Source organism: Molossus molossus, unplaced genomic scaffold, assembly GCF_014108415.1.
Source record: "Molossus molossus isolate mMolMol1 unplaced genomic scaffold, mMolMol1.p scaffold_m16_p_17, whole genome shotgun sequence".
Classification (NCBI taxonomy): Eukaryota; Metazoa; Chordata; class Mammalia; order Chiroptera; family Molossidae; genus Molossus; species Molossus molossus.
This window is the reverse complement of record NW_023425352.1, coordinates 22,030,597-22,052,392: the sequence shown is the minus strand read 5'-3', so window position 1 is coordinate 22,052,392 and position 21,796 is coordinate 22,030,597. Positions and strand designations below refer to the sequence as shown.

General features: G+C 40.8%; 1 protein-coding gene and 2 pseudogenes across 3 annotated transcripts in view; 1 reads left to right on the top strand and 2 right to left on the bottom strand.

The window, feature by feature from the left end:
• Positions 1-21,796, top strand: part of GBF1 (golgi brefeldin A resistant guanine nucleotide exchange factor 1) — a 166,097-nt gene that overhangs the window by 70,475 nt on the left and 73,826 nt on the right. The window lies entirely within an intron of this gene.
• Positions 3,545-3,681, bottom strand: LOC118632542 (annotated as a pseudogene).
• On the bottom strand, positions 3,936-4,538 carry LOC118632544 (annotated as a pseudogene).

The window sequence follows — 21,796 nt, the reverse complement described above, 5'->3', positions numbered from 1 at the left end:
CTTTAAATGGGTGAATTATATGGTATGTGAATTTTATCTCAGTAAAACCGTTACCAAAACAACTTAATATACTGATCTGTGACCTTTTTTTTTTTTTTTTAATTCTCACTCAAGGATATGTACTTTTCATTGATTTAAAAAAAAAATATATATATATGTGTGTGTGTATATATATATATATATCTTTATTGATTTAGAGAGGGAGCAAGAGAAAGAGAGAGAAAGGGAAAGAAACATCGATTGGTTGCCTCCTGTATGCACCCCACCAGGGATCAAACCCACCACCTGGGCATGTGCCCTGACTGGGAATTGAACCAGCAACCTTTTGGTGCATGGGATGACACTCAACCAACTGAGCCACACCAGCCAGATCTCATTGGTTTTTTTGTTTTTTGTTTTTTATTTTAGAGAGAGGAAGGAGGGTTAAGGGAGAGAGAGAGACATACATCTGTATAAGAGAGAAGCACTGATTGGTTGCCTCCTGTATGTGCCCTGACTGGGGGTTGAACCCACAACCTAGGTGTGTGCCCTGACTGGGAATCAAACCCAAACTTTTTGGTGTATGGGACGATGCTCCAGTCAACTGAGCCATCTGACCAGAGCCTGATCTGTGACCTTTTAATGGAAGGATTTTGACTAAGAACTTTTCAAAATGGGATTATTTTCAAAATGGGACTAAATTCTTAGGGTCCTGAGATCATCACAAATGATGGATTATGGAATATTAAGTAACTTTTCTGAACAGTTATTTGAGTTGGTCTGCTAAGGAAATAACCATTCAGATAATCATGGAGTAGATACTGGTAATTTTGCAAGGGAGGAGGATAAGGAGCATTATTTAATCTAAAATAGTGCTTCTCAACTGGGCAATTTTGCCTCCCAAGGGAAATCTTGGCAATATCTTGAGGCATTTTTGGTTGTCAACAATGGGGAGAGGGATGTGCTACTAGTATCTAGTGGGTAGAGATCAGGAGGCATGCTGCTAAACATCCTACAATGCTCAGAATATTCTTCCACAACAAAGGATTATAGTGCTGAGGCCGAGAAACTCTAGTGTAAAATTTACACCTGTGTTTTCTTCTAAGAGTTTTAAAGTTTTAGCTTTTACACTTAATTTAGGTCTTTGATCATTTTGAATTAATTTTTGTGTAAGGTGTGAGATAGGGGTCCAATTTCATTCTTTTGTATGTAAATATCTAGTTGCCCCAACATCATTTGTTAAAAAGACTATTCTGTACACATTGTCAAATTGACTCTGGTATAAAATGACTTTGATATCTATCAGATTTTTCCTAAAAAAGCCTTACACAGCCTCCCTGAAGTTATAGATAATCTTGATGATTCTGTATTGCTTCAGCTATCTAAAGAGTAACTTGGTGTTTCCATACGGATGCTACTACACCTGAGTGAAAACGCTTTAAGGGTTAGGATGTCTCTAAGCTTCCTCCTGTCATATATTCTGGCAGCTCATACCATGCAGCCTCAGGTTTTCCCAGGCTAAGGTGTGACATTAAAACTGTGAAGGACCCTGCCCTGGCTGGTGTTGCGCTCGGTGGTTAGAGTACCGACCATCCCACGAATTTTAGTCAAGGGCACATACCTGGGTTCCAGGTTCGATCTCTGGCCCTGGTTGTGGTACGTGCAGGAGGCAACGAATCAATGTTTCTTTCTCTCTCTCTCTCTTTTCCCTTACCATTCCCTCTCCCTATCTCTCCCTCTCCCTTCCTTCCCTTCCTTCCCTCCTTTCTACTCTCTCTAAAAATCATTGGAAAAAATGTCTTTAGGTGAGGATTAACAACAATAACAACAACAAAAATTGTGAAGGATCCTAATGATCATTTGATCCAATTCTTTACCAAGTACTCTGAATTCTGTCTGACATTATTATTGTTTATGATACATTTTAATATATAAGGCAAATACCCTCTCAGTACCTAGCTTTTTCAAAAATTCTCTTATCCTTATTTAAATATTTTATATACATTATCTTATTTAATTCTGAGGCAAGCTTATGAGTTAGGTTTATTAAAATCTCCATTTTAGCCCTGGCCAGTTTGGCTCAGCGGTTGGAGCATCGGCCTGCAGTCCAGAGAGACCTGGGTTCAGTTCCCGCTAAAGGCACGTGCCTCAGTTGCAGTTTGTCCCCGGCCCTGGTTGGTTGTGCGGGTGGCAGCCACTCAATGTGTCCCTTTCACGTCAATGTTTCTCTCTCTCTCTCTTCCTCTCTCTCCCTCCCACTCTACCTGAACAAAAATAAGTAGAAGGATGTTCTCGGGTGAGGATTAAAAAAAAAGTCTCCATTTTACAGATGGGGAAACTGAGCATTAGAGATGTTTATTTGCCATTGTTGCACCAGAACTGGAATTTTAATCTAGGTCTTTTTTATTCCAAAACTATTGCCTTTATAGAGCATATGAGTTCTCCATATTCACATAAAATTGATTCTTCTAATGGGAATAAAATAACTGCAATAATATATGTAAACAGAAAAATGGTACACGAGATTTACGTTTAAGCCAATATATGCTTAGGGGGAAATCTAAACTATACTATTTATTTATTTATCCTCACCCAAGGATATTTTTTCATTGATTTTTAGAGAGCGTGAAAGGGAGGGAAAGAAAGAGAGAGAGAGAGAAACATTGATGTGAGACAGACACATTGATTGGTTGCTTCCCACAGGACCCCAATAGGGGCCGGGGATTGAACCTGCAATCCAGGTACGTGCCCTTTGCTGGAATTGAACCCGAAACTCTTCGGTTCATGGGCTGATGCTCTAACGGCTGAGCCAAACTGTCCAGTGCTAAACTATATTTAAGATTCATTGACCTTTTATAGTCTATATTCTGACCCAGAAAGGGAATGTAGACCGTTCTTGGAATACATTGGCTTCTGATTTGCTGTATTGCTAAAGAGGTCCTTACAATGGTGGGCCTTATCCTACATGATTATGAAAACAAAATTATAGCATGCTAACACCTTGAATATCTTGTGGATCTGGTTGCAGCATCTGAGAGAAAGAGAGAGAAATCTGAAAATTATTCAGAGAAGAGTAAAGTAAAATGAAGAAGGAACTTTCAAGTCTTGGAATATTAGAATTCTGGAACATAATTTTTTTTTTTTTAAATTTTACTAACAGCTCTTTTTTGTTTTTCAGGTTTTAAAACTTTATTTGCTTATTTTTAAAAATTGTGCATTCCAATAATTAAAATCATTCGAACAACAACAAAAAATGGCACTCTGATTAAACTGCATTTTACAGGCTGCAGGACCCCCTGGACCAGCTTGGTTTTTACTCTAGATTTCACTGTCCTCCCACCAGCTTCTTTCTTCACCAACATGCAAGTTCTTTTCCTTCCCTGACAGCCAGACAGGCAGATGGGAGAGGCAGGTGCGGCCTTGGTTGTCATTAGTTCTCTGATGTGAAAAGGGGCAGCAGTCACTTAAACTGATCCAACCTCTGCATCTTACAAAGTTAAACAGCTAAAAGAAGTAAAAATAAGAATGCTTGTGGAATGTACAGTACATATTGGCGGTGCGTGCCTCATTGGGATTCGCCTGCTTGCTTCTCCTGTTCAGTCGTTTCTTTTGAAGCAGCGGATTTTTCTCTTGCGTTTCTGTCTTCTTCAATTTTGACTTATCAGATTTCTCAATCTCAGCCATATCGGGTTTGTCAGACATGATTGCAGAAGAAGCCGAGCGAGGTGCACAAACTAGAGGAGTTGGATCTGCTCAGTGACTGCCGCCGAATCTACTGACAGCTCTTTATTAGGGTGCTGGCCCAGCTCACACAGGAGAGGGGGGTTTATCAGGGGCACCCAGAAATGGGCATGGGGATCGAGGCAAGAGACAGGCAGAGGCACCTTGACAGGCATACCATGGCCACCAGGGTGGGTACAGGGTCCTATCCAGGGAAGACACAGCTTTTGGCATCCTCAGGAGCAGCCAGTCCCTTGAGCCTTCTTGTTTTCCTCAGAGAGTGCCTCCTTTGGGGCCCTATAGGCCTTGTCTAGGTTGTTGTTGATGATGATCAGGTTAAACAGGCTCCGCTCATTGCTGCTTTCCATGTCTATCTCGACAGCTGCCGGCTGCTTGGCCAAGCTCTCCTTTGTCTCTATATTACGTTGCTATAATCTGTGCTCAAGAAATTCCAGTGAGGGTGACTGCCGAAAGATATAGATGGGCCTGAGGTCAGTCTTCTTTATGTTGCGCACACCCTGGAGGTCAACATCCAGCCCGCAGATTCAGTTCATGGCCTGTACCACACGCACAGCCACTTTGATAGTCCCATACAGGTTCCCTTAGAACTTGGCATACTTGGTGAAGTCCCTGGCAGCAATGTCCCACTATATCACCAACTTGGTAACAAAGTAGTAATCTTTGCCATTCTCCTCTTAGGACCTGTGGTCCTTAGTGGTGTGGGACACACTGAACCTGAAGATATTGCCATGCTCCTGCAGGAGTCTCTTGAGTATGGTGCCCTTCCTGGCCCCAGAAGGTCCACTCAGGACGATAGGCCTTGGTCCTGACATCCCCTGGGGAGGAGTGTCAGGCTGTTTCCCCTCTTTGCCCCTCTACATCCTTCAGGGTCCTCAATGGCATCCAGCATAACGTCCTTAGGCTACAGGGGTTTTACAAGCTGTATGGAGCTTTCCATGCCAGAATTTCCTCCTACGTTTTGAGAACTGGCATAGAGGAACCAGCTTTTTTTTTTTTTTTTTAATTGATTTTAGAAGAAGGGAGAGGGGGGAAGAGAGAGAAAACAGTATCGATAGGAAAGTGAAACATTGATCGGTGCCTCCCATATGCACTCTGATCAGGGACCAAAACCACATCCTAGGTAGTATGTGCCCTGACCAGGAATCAAACCTGTGACCCTCTGGTGAACAGAACAATGCCCCAACCAATTGAGCCACACTGGCCAGGTCAGGTGAGCATTCCTGCCAAAAGGATAGAGGTAGGACAGTCCAGGGTGTGGGCAAGAGCAAGGAATCCAATGGGAGAGAAGGGTGATAGGTAGGTTGGATTCATGTTATGGAGGGCCTGAACTGCCAACTGAGGGAGGCCTCCAGGTATAATGAAAGGAAACCTAAACTGGCCCTGGCCAATGTTGTCCAGTGGTTAGAGCATCAGCCCATGCACTGAAGGGTTGCAGGTTCAATCCCCAGCCTGTTCGGGGCACCTATGGCAAGCAACCAATCAATGTTTTTCTTTCACATCAGTGTTTTTCTCTCTCTCCCCCTCTCTTCCACTCTCTAAAAATCAGTAGAAAATACATCCTTTATTTTTTTAACAAATAAAATAAAAAAATTAAAAAGAGACCTAACTGGAAATCTGAAGATTTGAGATATAGACTGGCCTTTGTCATAATTATATGTGTGATCTTGGGTACGTGACTTAATCTATCTTGACTTGAGTTTCAATACATACACTGACAAAATTCTCTAAAAAATACCAGGCAGCCTCATGGTATATCTCTAATATTCTGTTATTCTCCTTAATTCAGTTAGAAGTGGGAAATCATTGAAGGTTTCTTAGCATGATAATTTTTATTAGCAGAATTACTGCTGTTTTGCTGCTTGGATTCTCCTGTTTATTAGTGCTGCTGCTTCCACTGTTATGTGATTGTTCTGGAGGTACTGTTACTTTAGATAGTTCTTGATGTGGTCAAGGAGTTGGCGTTATCATTATTAGTTTACATTATCAAGAACATGGGAATTATCAGGTGTTTGTTCTTGAATCAGATCTGGTTAGTCTTGTTTCTTCATGTTATCAGTCTCTGACTTGTGAGCTAGACCATATGTCCAGAGTGTGGGCAGCAGGTAAGTGCTGACATTTTGATGGCCACATCATATTTCAGGGATCTATGAAAAGTCCTGTAATGACCATGGAAAGCCAGCCAAGAATCTCCTTGCCATGGACAAATGGGAGAAGTTACTAAGTTTAGCTGACATTAAGCTGCAAATTATTTGAAAGGTGGAAAAATATTCTATTCAGAGACGATCTAGAATTTCCATTTACCAATCAGGCCTGTGTGCTGTATGGACTTTCATCCCAGGGAAAGTGTTGCTTTCTCTCTTCCTCTTTCCCCTCACTTTTTCCCAGTTATATTGGGAAGATGATTTGCAGCTCTTATTGGGACTGGCACTTTAGTGCTTCTTGCTATTCTTAGATGCCAAGAGCCTCAGAATGATAGAATCAGAGGTTGTAACTGCTGGTTCAAAATTGGAATATGAGCTTAATTGGCCTTGAATTTTATCCAGAGAATGATAGAGACATATATGACATACAGTAAGTACACTTCTGATTTTTGAGAGGAATATTTCTAGGGATATTCACAAATCATCAAACTTGGTAAAGAAAAAAGTCTCTATAAGAATTTGTATAAATCAATAAGAAACGGGCAGATTTTCCAACAGAAAAATTGGCAAAAGACTTGAACAGATACCTTATAGAAGAGGATATCTGAATAGTCAGTAAACATAAGAAAATGCGCTCAACTTCATTAGTCATTAGAGAAATCCAAAACCACAATGGAATACTACTACGCATAGAACAGAATGAATAAAATGAGCCAATATGCCCTTACCCTGAATAAGTTCCTATTTGGCATATTCCTAGGGACTTATACGTATGTTCACCAAAATATGTGTATAGGAATGTTTATAGCAGTGCTGTTCACAGAAGTCAGAAAAGGGGAAACTGCTTAAATTTCCATCAAACGTAAAATAGATAAGTAAAATGTGGTATATTCTCACAATGGAATACTACATAGCAAGGAGAATTTAGTGAACTACAACATATTACAACAAATGATTTTTCTCAGTGTAATATTGAGTAAAGGGAGCCAGACACAGAGGAGTCCATACTACATGATATCATTTATATGTTAAATGTTTTCATTGATTATGCAAAGCAAATCAGTGATATTAGGGAATCAAGATAATGGTTACCTTTGGAGGGATTGTGATAGGGAATTCTGGGTCCTAATAGTGTTCTGGGTGCTGGTGACATGGGTGGTTAAGTTTGTAAAAATTCATTGAGTTGTATATTTAATGATGTATGTTAACAGTTTTCTAAAATGTGGAGGGCAGGCTTAAATTTGCAGATGTTGAGCAATTATCCAGGTTCACTCGCAAGGTAAATAACTGACTGCTAAAAATTAGCCTTAGAGCAGTATTTGAACTTTTGTCTCAGAAAGGTTATTAATTACAATTTGTCTTGGATCCTAAGAGTTACTCTTTTTTTTTTTTAACAGTTGGAATTCTGTTTATTTATTTTTTATTTATTGATTTGAGAGAGAGAGAGAGAGAGAGACATCTATTTGTTGTTCCACCTATTCATGCATTGGTTACTTCTTGTATGTGCCCCGACCAGGGATCGAACCCACAACTTCGGCGTATCAGGATGACACTCGAACCAACTGATCTACATGGCCAGGGAAGATTTTTTTTTTTTACCCAAGGATATATTTCCATTGATTTTTTAGAGAGAGTGGGAGGGAGGGAGAGAGGGTGTAGGGGGAGAGATTGAGAGAGAGAGAAAGAGAAAGAAAGAAACAAACATCAATTGGTTGCCTCCTGCATGACCCCGACTAGGGTGAGGATCAAACCTGCAACTGAGATACGTGCCCTTGACCAGGAATCAAACCTGAGACTCTTTGGTCCACAGGCTGACACTCTAATCACTGAGACAAACCAGTCAGGGCCATGTCACTCTTTTTTAAAAATTTTTTTATCCTCACCTGAGGACATTTTTGCATTTATCTTCTGATAGAGTGGGAGGGAGAGAGGGGGAAAGAGAGAGAGAGAAACATCCATGTGAGAGAGACACATCGACTGGTTGCCACCCACACAACCCCAACCGGGGTCGGGGACAAACTGCAACCAAGGTACATGCCCCCAGCAGGAACTAAACCCGGGACTCGGTCCACAGGCCAACGCTCTAACTGCTGAGCCAAACTGGCCAGGGCCAGAGTCACTCTTAAATAGTTGAAATAGTAAATATTAACTCTTTGGATGCAAGGGTATATATTATTTTGGTCATCAATACTGATAAGATGGCCTTTGGGGAAATAAGTGTAAGATCACTAAAATGAAATGGCAAGAGGAGGTCTGCTATTTCCCCTGATAACACTGGTTTTTCCTCTAGTCAGAGTCAGGCTTCAGAGGTAAATATGAAGCTTGCTCTTTCTCTTTAGGCAGCTCAGTTTGTGACTTTTTAGTTTTGCCTCACTATCCTTATTTGTAAGATGTTGCTTGCCCACCTTCCATGGCTGATAAGCAACTCTGGTGCACTATATTTATTCAGATTAGGGTAGGATTATTTTTGTATACTATTTTATTTATTTATTTTTTCTTTATTGATTTTAGAGAGCGAAGAACTGAGAGGGAGAGAGAGATAGAAACATCAATGAGAGAGAATATTGATTGGCCGCCTCCTGCATGTCCCCCACTGGGGATCGAGCCCTCTTGGTGCATGGGTCACTGTTCAATCACTGAGCCACATTGATCCAACTAGGCTACGATTTTTTAGTCTTCTGAGAATTTTTAGTCTTTCTAGTTATGATTTTTATGTGTCCTTGTTTGTGAATCTGGAACTTGATTCATTATTAGTTGTGGAATGAAAGGTAAGATCTATTTTGTTCTCCTGTATTTTCTCCCTATTCTAGATCTGCGGTCATAAAGCTTTAATCAGAAGCTAATTTAGTGATGCTGAGTTAGGCTTAGAAATTTTTTTTTTCTTATTTATTAATTAATTTTTGTTACAGATGTTTCTCTTTTCCCCCACTGACTCCCCCCACCCCCTCCCTCCCGGCCCTGTCCCCATTTTGTTGTCCATGTCCACTGTTCATGCATACATTCATATAAGTGCTGTGGTTTATCTCTCCCCCACCATCCCCTCTTCTGGGGATTGTCAGTCTGTACCCCACTTCCACGTCTCTGGGACTACCCCATTCCTCAGACTGTTATGTTCATTATATTCCACAAATAAGTGAGATCATATGATACTTGTCTTTCTCTGTTTGGCTTGTTTCACTTAGGATGATACTTTCCAGGTCCCTCCATGTAGTCTCAAAGGATAAGAGATCTTTCTTTCTTACAGCTGTGTAGTACTCCATTGTGTATATGTACCACAGCTTTTTTATCCATTCGTCTACTGATGGACACTTGGGCTGTTTCCAGATCTTAGCTATTGTAAATAGTGCTGCTACAAACATGGGGGTACATATATTCTTTCTGATTGGTGTTTCAGGCTTCTTAGGGTAGGCTTAGAAATTCTTTCAATTCTAGTTTAATTCTGGCTTATAGAAAAATCTCATTTTATGATTCTTGGTTTTATTTGGGAAAGAATGAACACCTATATTTTAAATATATATAGGCCTTATCTTTTCTGTTGGGCTTAAGGAGCTGTATTGGATATTGTGAAACTAGAAAGGGGCCACATGGATAGTTATGGGATTTAGGTGAATTTATAGTTGATAGAAATGGTGAATTGGAAAAGTGGTAGCGTACACATATTTCTCATTCAGATCTAGTCTATTGTTACTGTTAGAGTAAAAAGTGTCAGTAGCTTAAAAAGGCAAAAGCATTCTAATAGAATAAAAAAAGTTGTGCCTGGTGTTCTATTAACCAAGAGGTTATATTTTCAAACTAGCTTCCTGAGATGAAATTGAAGTCATACATCTGCCCTGCTGATTCTTCTTAGCCCTGATTTTAATTTTTCAAATCTTCCTGATTAAATATTATATTAACATTGAATATTTCAAAGGCAGTTATTCTTGTATTGGTTGAGATTCCTATTAATCTGTGTTAGATTTCTGGTCTTTGTTAGGTCATTTCTACTACTGGCTTCCCCTAATATAGAAGCATGTGTACATGCTTGTATTTTAGTGAGTATAAGCACTAGGGTTTTTTGTTTTGTTTTGTTTTTATCTTGACTCGAGGACATTTTTCTATTTTTTGTTTAGATAGAGTGCGCGGGAGAGAGAGGAAGAGAGAGAGAGAGAGAGAAATATCAACGTGAAAGGGACTCATCTATAAAGCAGGGATAATAATAGTAGCTACACATGAAGTTATTGAGAGGATGAAATGAGTTAATGCCTGTCCAAAATTTAGAACAGTTATGTAGTAAGAACTATATAATATTACCTGCAGTTTTTTGTTTTTATCCTCACCCAAGGACATTTTTTCCATTTTTGTTCAGATAGAGTGGGAGGGAGAGAGAGAGAGAGAGAAACATCGACGTGAAAGGGACACATCGAGTGGTTGCCACCCACATGACCCAACCAGGGCCGGGGACAAACTGCAACCTAGGTTCGTGCCCTTAGCGGAAATCGAACCCAGAACTCTCTGGACCGCAGGCCGACACTTTAACCGCTGAGCCAAACTGGCCAGGGCAGCACTAGGGTTTTTTCCTGAGACTGTTAGAAAACCTTGTAAGAGCCTTAACCTAGGAGATATTTGGGGTTTTCAGGTAACCATGAAGTGGGGAGGTTGGTTAGTTTGTGGCTTCTACACCAAGACGGTTCTTTATCAGCCCCAAGCCACAGGGGTTGAGGAAGGGGTTGATTTTCTGTTTATTAGAGGTGACATGAGCAGTGGGGCATCGGCAAAGAGGCCATGTTGCTCTTGCTAAATATACATCCCTGACAGTTGGATAATAGGTTCCAGGAAGTTCAGTGGAAAATTAAAACAAAGCAACATTTATAGCTGATTGAACTTGAAAAGCCTTTTTGGTGTTGAATGGCAAATATGTAGACTTCAGCATTCCTGGAGCTTGATGCGTCCTGCTGGATGTCACTGTTCCTGTGTATATGATGGCCTGGAGACTCAATAGTGTGCAGGGTGCTCTTTTTTAGAGTGTTTTGAGGAAAGACAGTTTGCTGCTGCTTATAGAAGTCCCAGTCCCATAGACTTATGCAACATAGGTTCCTTTGGTCTGGGGAGCATCTTTCCTCTAATGGTTTGAAGACTTATTTGTTAGAAGGACAGGAATGTCTGGCAAGAGATAGAGGAGCTCTTAAGTACTATAAATACTCCTAGTCATTCTGTATTGGGGCTGAAGCTCTAAGCAGATTGCTGTGGTGTATACACATGATCTTAGCATGGTAACACTTCTGATTAATGACCTTAGCTGTCATGAGGCCACTGGCTTGAGCCTTAAGCCAGGCTGATTGGCTGAAAAGAGGGCTTTGAACTCTATTTGTAGGGTGGTTAATTTTCTTGGAACCAGGAGAGAGACTGCAGGGGATGGGAAGGTGAAGAAATGGTATAGGGGGTGAGGTAGAGGGAGAGAATTGAACCTTTTGCCATTATCAAGAAAGGTTCATGCACATACCCATCTCCAGTATGGTCTTGGGTTGCAATTCTAATGTATCTGTCTTGTGGAGAATGAGGCATGATGGGAACTTTCGAGCTTTAGTTTGGTTAGGATGATAAAGCCCCTATCACTTAACCCCAGCAATCCCTTGGGAACTTCATGCTAACCAGCCTGGCTATCAGGAAAACATGAATTATGGATATGGGTCTAGTTTTCTTCTGTTCCCACTCATGTGAACTGTCTTTGTTGGCTGTAGAACCAACAATTCCTGTGTCCTGTGAATTTCCCCAAGTTGAACTCTCCAGTGGAACTGAGAGTTTATAGGTTCCCTAGTTTATCAGGCATTTTCCCAGCAAATGAGAGTTTTCTCCCCTTCCATCTTAACTGTAAAACAGAGATCCAGCCTTAACAGTTCCCTCGGCTCCTCCTTTACTTAATGAAGAAGTTGAGTGGGCCCCACTTTTAAACATGGTTCCTTGTTATGGTGGAATGTTTATAAATTTAGAAAATGTTAAAGCTCTCTCTGCCCCTACTCTGCTGTGAGGTTGAGGCATACATAATACATTTTAATGGGTATCTTTCCTTCTCAGCTGCAGCCATGGCAGCTTTATGCTTGGGTTGCTTAGCAAGCATTTATAAACTGGATAACCTAGCACCAAGCCCTCAGTTCACTTACATTAATGCTATTGAAGTTTAGCTTTTAGTTCACAGAGGCCTAACTGTTCTAGTTAACAATGTTACCCATTGCAAGAGAATCCTGGCGGCTGATCCACTGTTGTCTATGCAGTTTAAAGGGTCTTTAGTTGAAGTAAAACCATTCTTTCAGTGTTTCTAGACTAAGAAGCTGTGATACTACAAGATAGAAACAGATGTTTCAGTTTGGTGTCTCCAGCAGAAACAACTGTGTATGGTGTTTTCCTCAAGTACCTGCAGAGTAACTGAGGAATAAACAGGTTTCTAGTGAATTGAGTTTAATTGTGGCCTATTGCTCTCTTTGTCTACCTACATCTCAGTGGCACCATTAGTTTGCTTCCTAAGCCAGTTAAAGCAAATATGTGCCTTTCCTGTGGAGAGCTGAGCCTTGGTTAGATTCATGTTGGTAGTCTCCTAATGGTAAAATTAGGGCCAAGGCACAAGGAAATGCTGGTTCTTATTGTGTCTTGTGGATGTAGTTCTTCCTAGTCAGTGCTCATTTGTCAGGAAAGTAATTCTGAATGTGCACTCCAGAGGCCTGTACAAGAGTGGCATACTGTGGGTGCTAATGAAGAGGAATTGTGCCAGTGGGCAAAGGAAAGATTTCATGACTTGCAAGCAGGCTCCTTATATTGTGGAGACCAGGTTATTTTCCCAATTTTGTGGAAGTGACACTATACCAAGAAGCTTCATGTTCTTCTGAGTACACACAAGTCCAAACTGCAGTTAGTACTCTTCTTTTCCTGAAATAAGAAAATGATTTATGAGGTGTGGGCCCTTACATGAAAGAAAACAAAACCGGCCTCTGTATGGGCCTGTAAAATTCTTGTGTCGTCTTAGTGGTGTGGGTTACAGGAGGAGAAGATGGAGAAGGCTAGCTGGCCCTCCGTTGCTGGGGCTCAGCTGCCCCAAATGCTTGTTATTTATGAGCTTGTCTGGGCTGGGATTCACTACCCTACACCATGGTAGGTGAAGATTTGCAGGCCGAATGTAGAAGCCCTCATTAATCTTCCTGGTCTTGTTGAGGATTTCTTGCCGGCCAGAGCTCCTGTTGGAGAACGGGATGGCCTTTCCCACTGAACTGCAACGGCTCAGATTAGTATTAATCCCTCTAATGCTGCAGTTCATGATATAGTCATTAGGTGACTTGGAACTAATCCTGTCCACCTAACTAGTGTGATTTATTAAATACACATGGAGTTCGAGTCTGAATACAGCCAGGCAGAATCAGCAGCAAATAAATACCTCTGTTGTATCTGTATTAATGCTGGTTGATTGGGACACAATTGCAGGCTGGGCTGGGGAGAAACGAGAGCAAAAGAAGGCAGAATTCTCTAATCAACAGCCATTTGCCCACCCTTAGCCTTTAAGTGGCAGAAATGATAAAAACTCTATAAAGATGTAGGCCCAAACTAAGGAGGAAGAAATTCCTTGAACATGTCAATTATTTGAATGACTTTCCTTCTACATTTTTTTCTTCTTTTAGGTTTTAAGAATAACTATTAAAATAGAACTTTGTCTATGACTTAACTTGCTTAGATTCTTTGAGTTCTTAATTAGTAGATACCCAAGGCAAACACTGGGCACACTGGTCTATCTTCTCTCCCGGCTTCAGGGCTTAATTTTTTTTCTTTTTGAAAGGGGCAAGGAGGTAGCCCTGGCTGATTTGGCTCAGCAGTTAGAGCGTCAGCCTGTGGACCAAAGAATCTCGGGTTCGATTCTGGTCAAGGGCACGTACCTCTGTTGCCATTCAGTCCCCAACCCTGGTCGGGGTCGTGCGGGAGGCAACCCGTCAATATGTCTCTCTCACATGGATGTTTCTCCAGCCCCCATTCTATCTGAAGATAAATGGAAAAAAAAATATCCTCGGGTGAGGATTTAAAAAAGAAAAGAGAGGGGCAAGGAGGAAGAGCAGCCAAGCCCGCTAGACAGCAGTTGTCTTCTCTGATATCCTTGCCCAACCTAGCAGAAGCATAATTTCTTTTGTAAATAATTGAGGTTATCATTTTCTTTTCTCAAACCTTTTCCTCTCCCTCTGCTCTTTTAGCCGAGATGGCATTAATATGAAAAACATGTACCTAGCTGGCTTTGCTTAATCAGGCAAGTCTGACATTTGTGAAACCTCTCATTAACATTTTCCCCAAAGAGCACAGAATGGCCTCTCCTCCATCTCCCCTCAATACAGCCACCTCAGAGTTTAGGTTGCTTTCTATCACCATTGGCAGGCTGTTCTCAGAGATATAACTTCTCTAAACTTTCACTCTTGGCCAACAGCCATTGGTCATATATGGAGGGCAATTTCAATTCAGGTGCTGCCCTAGTCCATGTAAACATTACTCTTTACTAGTTTTTCCTGGAATAACAAAAACTCTTTGATAGGAAAATTAGGGTATGGATTTCTCTAGTATTTCCCTGTGGCCTTTTTCAACTAATTCCAGAGTATTGTTTGAGTATTACTATGTTCATGGTCCTCAACTAAACACTGTAGTTAATACAAAAGCAAAGAAATTTTGTGCCCTGGCTGGTTTGGCTCAGTGGTTGGAGCGTCGGCCTGGGGTCCAGAGAGACCCGGGTTTGGTTCCCACTAAGGGCATGTACCACAGTTACAGTTTGTCTCCCACCCCGGATGGGGTCATGCAGGAGGCAGCCACTCGATGTGTCCCTTTCATGTCGATGTTTCTCTCTTTCTCTCTCTCCCACTCTGTCTGAAGAAAAAATGGAAAAATTTTCTCTGGTGAGAATAAAAAAAGAAGCAAAGAAATTTTGTCCCTCTCTGCCTTTCAGGAGCTGATAAACTACAGTTTGCTATTCAGTAAACCAGAATATGCTATACTAAAGCAACATCACTCTAGAAGTACCAAGAAGAAAGAGATTAATTCTGGTAGAAAGAAATCAAAGATAGGTATCTTTGCTGAAATCAAGAAAGTGAGTAGTGGGAAAGCCAGGCTTAGATTCTTGGGGAAATCTTGGTTTTGTTACTGCCTTCAAAGCAGAGACCTTGTGTATCCTGAACCAATAGATAAGAACTAACCCAGAATAGGGATCTTGACACTTCATGGTGGCAATAGTGCTTCCTACTTTTACTGCAAGATGGGCAGTAGTAATCCTCTTTATTGCTTGTACTCCTCAGTTTTGTCATTTTCCCACTATTTTTCAAAGTGGCATACCAATTGAGATCCAAATGAGGACAATAGTCTCTAGTCATTTATATTATGTTTAGATCATATATATTCTTGAGAGGCTCTATCTACCTCTCTAGTTGTTTTGTTTTGTTTTAAATCCTCACCCAAGGATATGCTTACTGATTTTAGGGGAAGGAGGAAAAGGAGAGAGAGAGAGAGAGCGAGAGAGAGAGAGAGAGAGAGAGAGAGAGAGAGAGAGAGAGCACACAAACAAACAGAAACAGAAACATTGATCCCATACATGCCCAGACCAGGGGTCAAGCCTGCAACCTTTTGGTATACGGGACGATGCTCCAACCAGCTAAGCCACACTGGCCAGGGCACTACCTCTCTAGTTTTTAACTAAGTATAATTTAGGTGAGGACATGCCCTGCTTATATTTCTTGGTAATTTCAGTTATCCTCTTCTCCTTCCCCTTTCTTTAACTCTATCATCCCAGTATTAGTGACTATTCAACAAGCGTTAGGAACAGGACCACCATTTAGGTACTATGTGAACTACAGATTTAAAACTGTTCTCCAGTTAATAAGTAGGAACACTTGGCATACCTAACAACTAGAAATCATAGTCATTAATTTTAGAGCTGTATAGTCATTTCAGTTTCTATCCTTTTATAAACTTTTTTATTTTTATTTATTGATTGAGAGAGAGAGATCAATTTGTTGTTCCACCTATTTGTGCATTCATTGGTTGATTCTTGTATGTGCCTTGACTGGGGATCAACCTTGCAACTTTGATGTATTAGGATGATGCTCTGAGTTATCTGGCCATGGCACTTGATATCCTTTCAGATTAGTGATTTTCAACCTTTTTCATCTCATGGCACACAAACTAATTACTAAAATTCTGTGGCACACCAAAAAAAGTTTATTTTTTCTGCCCTGGCCAGTTTGGCTCAGCGGTTAGAGTGTCAGCCTGTGGTCCAGAGAGACCCGGGTTTGGTTCCCACTAAGGGCGTGTACCTTGGTTGCAGTTTGTCCCCGGCCCTGGTTGGGTTGTGTGGGTGGCATCCACTTGATGTGTCCCTTTCATGTCGATATCTCTCTCTCTCTCTCTCTCTCTCTCTCTTCCTCCCACTCTTTCTGAGCAAAAAATGGGAAATTGTCCTCAGGTGAGGATTAAAAAAATTTTTTTTTTCCTGATTTGACAAGAAATAGATATAATTTTGATTTATTCACACTGGACAGCTATTGTTGTGTTGGTTGTTGTTATTTTTTAATTTGACAATCTAAGGAAAAAGAGGTCGGTGCCCCTAACTGGATAGTCAGGTATTGCATATTTTAAAAATGCTTGCATCACACCAGTATGCCTCTTGTGGCACACTGGTTGAAAATCACTCTGATAGATAGATAGATAGATAGATAGATAGATAGATAGATAGATAGATAGATAATCAATAGATAGATAGATAGAAAAACTGATAAAGTAAGACCCAGAAAATCTGAAGTTTGGCCATGGTTGTATATAAGCTAGTGTAATCTGTAGTCTGTAAAAAAGGACAATGGGTTATTCATCTTTGTATCTTTAAAGGCTAACATAGGGCCAGTCCCACAGCAGAGGTTTGAATCTAGAAAGGCCAATATTATTTCGGTGATCTTACAAGAGTAAAGTTTTTAAGATTTTTTTGTAATAATTTTTATTTTTCAATTACAGTTGATGTTCAATATTATATTAGTTTCAGGTATACAATCCAGTGATTAGACATTTATATAACTTATGAAGTGATCACTTCAATAAATCTAATACCTATCAGGCACCATACATAGTTATTACAATATTGACTATATTGTCTATACTGTATTTTACATCCCTATGACTGTTCTGTAACTGCCGATTTGTACTTCTTCATCTCTTTCACTTTTTTACCCATCCCCCCAAACTCCCCTCCCCTCCGGCAACTCTCTCTTCCACTGTTTCACCCATCCCCCCAAACTCTCCTCCCATCTGGCAACTGTCAAAATGTTTTCTGTATCTATGAGTTTGTTTCTGGTCTGCTTTCTTGTTTATTTTATTAGATTCTACACATAAGTGAAATCATATGGCATTTGTCTTCCTCTGTCAGACTTATTTCACTCAGCACAATACCCTGTAGGTCTATCCATGCTGTTGCAGATGGCAAGATTTCATTCTTTTAATGTTATGGCTGAATTATATTTCATTGTATATAGGCACCACTTCTTCTTTATCCATTTATCTATTGATGGGTGCTTATGTTGCTTCCATGTCTTGGCTTTGTAAATAATTCTGCAATGAATATATGGATACATATATCTTTTCGATTTCTTTGGATAAATACCCAGAAGTGGAATTGCTGGGTCCTTCATTGTCTCTTGTCATAGCCTTTGTTTTAAAGTCTGTTTTGTCTGGCCCTGGCCGGTTTGGTTCAACTAGAGCATTGCTCGTGGATCAATGAGTCACCGGTTCAATTCCAGCCAAGGGCATGTATCATGGTTCGTCTCAGACCCTGGTCAGGGTCATGCGGGAGGCAATCAGTTGATGTGTCCCTCTCATGTCAATGTTTCTCTCTCTCTCCTTCCCACTCTATCTGAAGGTAAGTAGAAAAATATCCTTGGGTGAGGATTAAAAATAATTAGTAAATAAATAAAGTCTGTTCTGTCTGGTATAAGCATTGTTTTGTTTCCATTTTCATAAAATATCTTTTTCCCATCCCTTCAATTTCAGTCTGTGTGTGTCTTTTGATTTGAATTGAGTCTGTTATAGACAGCATATGTAAGGGTCTTGTTTTGTTCATCCATGCAGCCACTGTATGTCTTTTGATTGGAGCATTTAATCTATTTGCATTTAAAGTAAATGCTGGGCCCTGGCCAGTTTGGCTCAGCGGTTAGAGCATCGGCCCACAGACCAGAGAGTCCCGGGTTCGGTTCCTGCTAAGGGCACGTACCTCGGTTACAGTTTGTCCCTGGCCCCGGTTGGGGTCATGTGGGTGGTGGCTACTCGATGTGTCTCTCTCATATCGATGTTTCTCTCTCTCTCTTTCCCCCTCCCTCCCTCCCGCTGTATCTGAAGATAAATGCAAAAATGTCCTCCGGTGAGGAAATAAATAAATAAATAAAGTAAGTAAGTCATTGTTGGGCCCGGCTGGTGTGGCTCAGTGGATTGAGTGTCATCCCATGAACTGAGAGGTCCTGGTTCAGTTCATGGCCAGGGCACACGAGTGGGTTGTGGGCTTGATTCCCTTGTGGGGGGCGTGCAGGAGGCACCCAATCAGTGTTTCTCTCACTTTGATTTTTCTCTCTCTCTCTCCCTTACTCTCTCTCTTAAAAAAAAGAAAAATCAATAAAGACATATAAAGTTATTGTTGGCCCTGATTGGGTAGCTCAGTTGGTTAGAGCATCATCCCAATATGCCAGAGCACATACAAGAATCAACCAATGAATGCATAAATAAGTGAAACAGCACTGACCAGTTTGGTTCAGCAGTTAGAGCATTGGCCCGCATACCAATGAGTCTCAATTCGATTACGATCAAGGGCACATACCTCTGTTGAGGTTCATTCTGGGCCCTGGTCAGCCAGGCGATGTGTCACTCTCAAGTCGATGTCTCTCTCTCTCTCTCTCTCTTTCCTCCCTCCCTCTCTTCCACTCTGTCTGAAGATAAATGGATAAAAAATGTCCTCGGGTGAGGATTTGGAAAAAAAAAAGAACAACAAATTAATGTTTTTCTCTCTTTCTCTCTCCCTCTCTAAAATTAATAAATTTTAAAATAATTATTGATAGTATGTATATATTTTGTTTTTATTCTCACCCGAGGACATTTTTGCATTTATCTTCAGATAGAGTGGAAGGGAGAGAGGGAGGAAGGGAGAGAGAAAAACATTGATCGACTGGTTGCCATCCACATGACCCCAACCAGGGCCAGGGACAAACTGCAACCCAGGTACGTGCCCTTAGTGGGAACCGAACCCAGAACTCTCTGGTCCGCAGACCAATGCTCTAACCGCTGAGCCTTCATATTTTTTATCTTTTTTTCTTTCTTTTTCTTCTTTTTAAATATGTGTTTATTACCCTGGCCAGTTTGGCTCAGCAGTTAGAGCGTTGGTGCACAGACCAAAGAGTCGAGGGTTTGATTCAAGTCAAGGGCATATGCCTCAGTTGTGATTCAGACCCCGGCCCTGGTCAGGGTTGTGTGGGAGGCAGCTGATGTGTCTCTCTCACATCGATGTTTCTCTCTCTTTCGCCCTCCCTTCCACTCTATCTAAAAATTAATGGAAAAATATCCTCAGGTGAGGATTAACAAAAATTAAATAAAAATGGAGACACTATTATAGTGAAAAATCATTCTAAGCTACTCATAAACAACAAAATCAATGTTCATATTAAGTTTTGGGTGACAGTTTTGTTTGTGTTTTTAATTTTTTTAAATATGTTTTTATTGATTCTTTTAGAGAAAGAGGAATGGAAAGAGAGAGAGAAACATCAATGTGAGAGAAACATCTATCTATTGCCTCCTGCACGCCCCTACCGGGGATCGATCCTGCAACCTGGGCATGTGCTCTGATCAGAGAATCAAACCAGGACCTCTCAGTCCATGGGACAATGCTCAATCCACTGAGCCATAGTGTCATGCCACTGAGCCGGGCATGACAGTTTTATTAAAACTTAGTGATATAGTTTATAGTGATATAGTGATATGGCCAGTTTGGTTCAGTGGTTGGAGGGTCGGCCTGCGGACCAAACGGTTGTGGGTTTGATTCCTGGTCAAGGGCACATACCTGGGTTGCAGGTTGGATCCCTGGCCCTGGTGGGGGGTCTTGTGGGAGGCAACCAATCCGTGTGTCTCTGTCATGTCGATATTTCTCTGTTTCTCCCTCTCTCCCTTCCACTTCTGTCTAGAAAGTAATGGAAAAATATCCTCAGGTGAGGATTAAAAAAAACAAAAAAACTTAGTGATACTGTTCCATCAGACTCTGTGATTTAGGCTGCCTAATTCTCCCTTTTTTCCAACTAGCTTTTTATAAAATATTAAAAATAATTTTCAATAATTATAAATAATATAATATTTCATGTAGAAAAAAATTGGAAAATAGAAAAGTATAAACAGATGGAAATAAAAACCATTTATAGTTTAGTCACCTAGAAATAATAATATTTTTTCTTGTGCATATATACAAATAATACTCTAGCAAAATTGGGATCACATTCTATATATTTTTGCTTTATCAGGTATTATGGATATTTTCACACATCATTACATATTCTTAGAAAACAAGATCTAATGATACTTATTGTATGACTGTTTCAAAATTTACTTAGTTTCTTGTTATTGGTTATTTGCATTATTTCTAGTTTTTCAATATTATAATCAATTTAGTATAAATATCTTTATACAACCTCTTTACCTATCATTTTTATTTCCTTGTGATATATTCTTTTTATTCCTATTTAAATAATAGGAATAAAAAGAATAGTTTTAAAAAGTAAAATTGGCCCTGGCCGATTTGGCTCAGCAATAAAGCGTCGGCCTGCGGTCCCGAGAGACCTGGGTTCAGTTCCGGCTAAGGGTATGTACCTCAGTTGCAGTTTGTCCCCGGCCCTGGTTGGGTTGTGCGGGTAGCAACTACTCGATGTGTCCCTTTCATGTTGATGTTTCTCTCTCTCTCTCTCCCTCCCACTCTATCTGAACAAAATATCAAAAAAAAAAAAGATAGTTTTAAAAAGTAAAATTGGCCCTGGCCGGTTTGGCTCAGCGGTTAGAGCGTCAGCCCGCAGACTGGAGAGACCCAGGTTTGGTTCCTGCTATGGGCACATACCTTGGTTGCAGTTTATCCCCGGCCCTGGTTAGGGTTGTGTGGGTGGCGACCACTCAATGTGGCTCTCTCACATCAATGTTTCTCTCTCTCTCTCTCTTCCTCCCACTCTATCTGGGAAAAAAAAGAGTCAAATTGGACCTGGCCGGTTTTGTTCAGTGGTTAGAGCATTGGCCTGCAGATAGAGTTGGAGGTTTGAGTCCAGTCAAGTGCACATACCTCTGTTGCGGTTCAGTTCTGGCCCTGGTCAGTGTTATACAGGAGGCAACCAATCCATGTGACACATCCATGCCTCTCTCTCTCTCTCTCTCTTTCTTTCCCTCCCTTCCTCTTTTCTTTCTCCCTCCCACTTTGTCTGAAAAAATGAAATGGAAAAATATCCTTGGGTAAGGATTTAACAAATAAATAAATAAATAAATAAATAAATAAATAAAAAGTCAAATCATTGTGAGGCATATAACCAATGCCTGCCCCCCCCCCCTTTTAGGGTCCGCTCCCTAAACTCTTTTAGCTATTTGTTCAGACACTTACTTTTATATTTCTAAACAATATACTGGTACCACTTTTTTTTATTTTTTTATTCTTACCTGAGGACATTTTTGCATTTATCTTAAGATAGAGCAGGAGGGAGAGAGGGGGGAAGAGAGAGAGAGAGAAACATCAGTGTGAGAGAGAGACATGGAGTGGTTACCACCCACACAACCCCAACCGGGGCCGGGTACAAACTGCAACCGAGGTACGTGACCTTAGCAGGAACTGAACCCGGGACTCTCCGTTCCGTGGGCCAACGCTCTAACCACTGAGCCAAACCAGCCATGGCTGATACCACCTT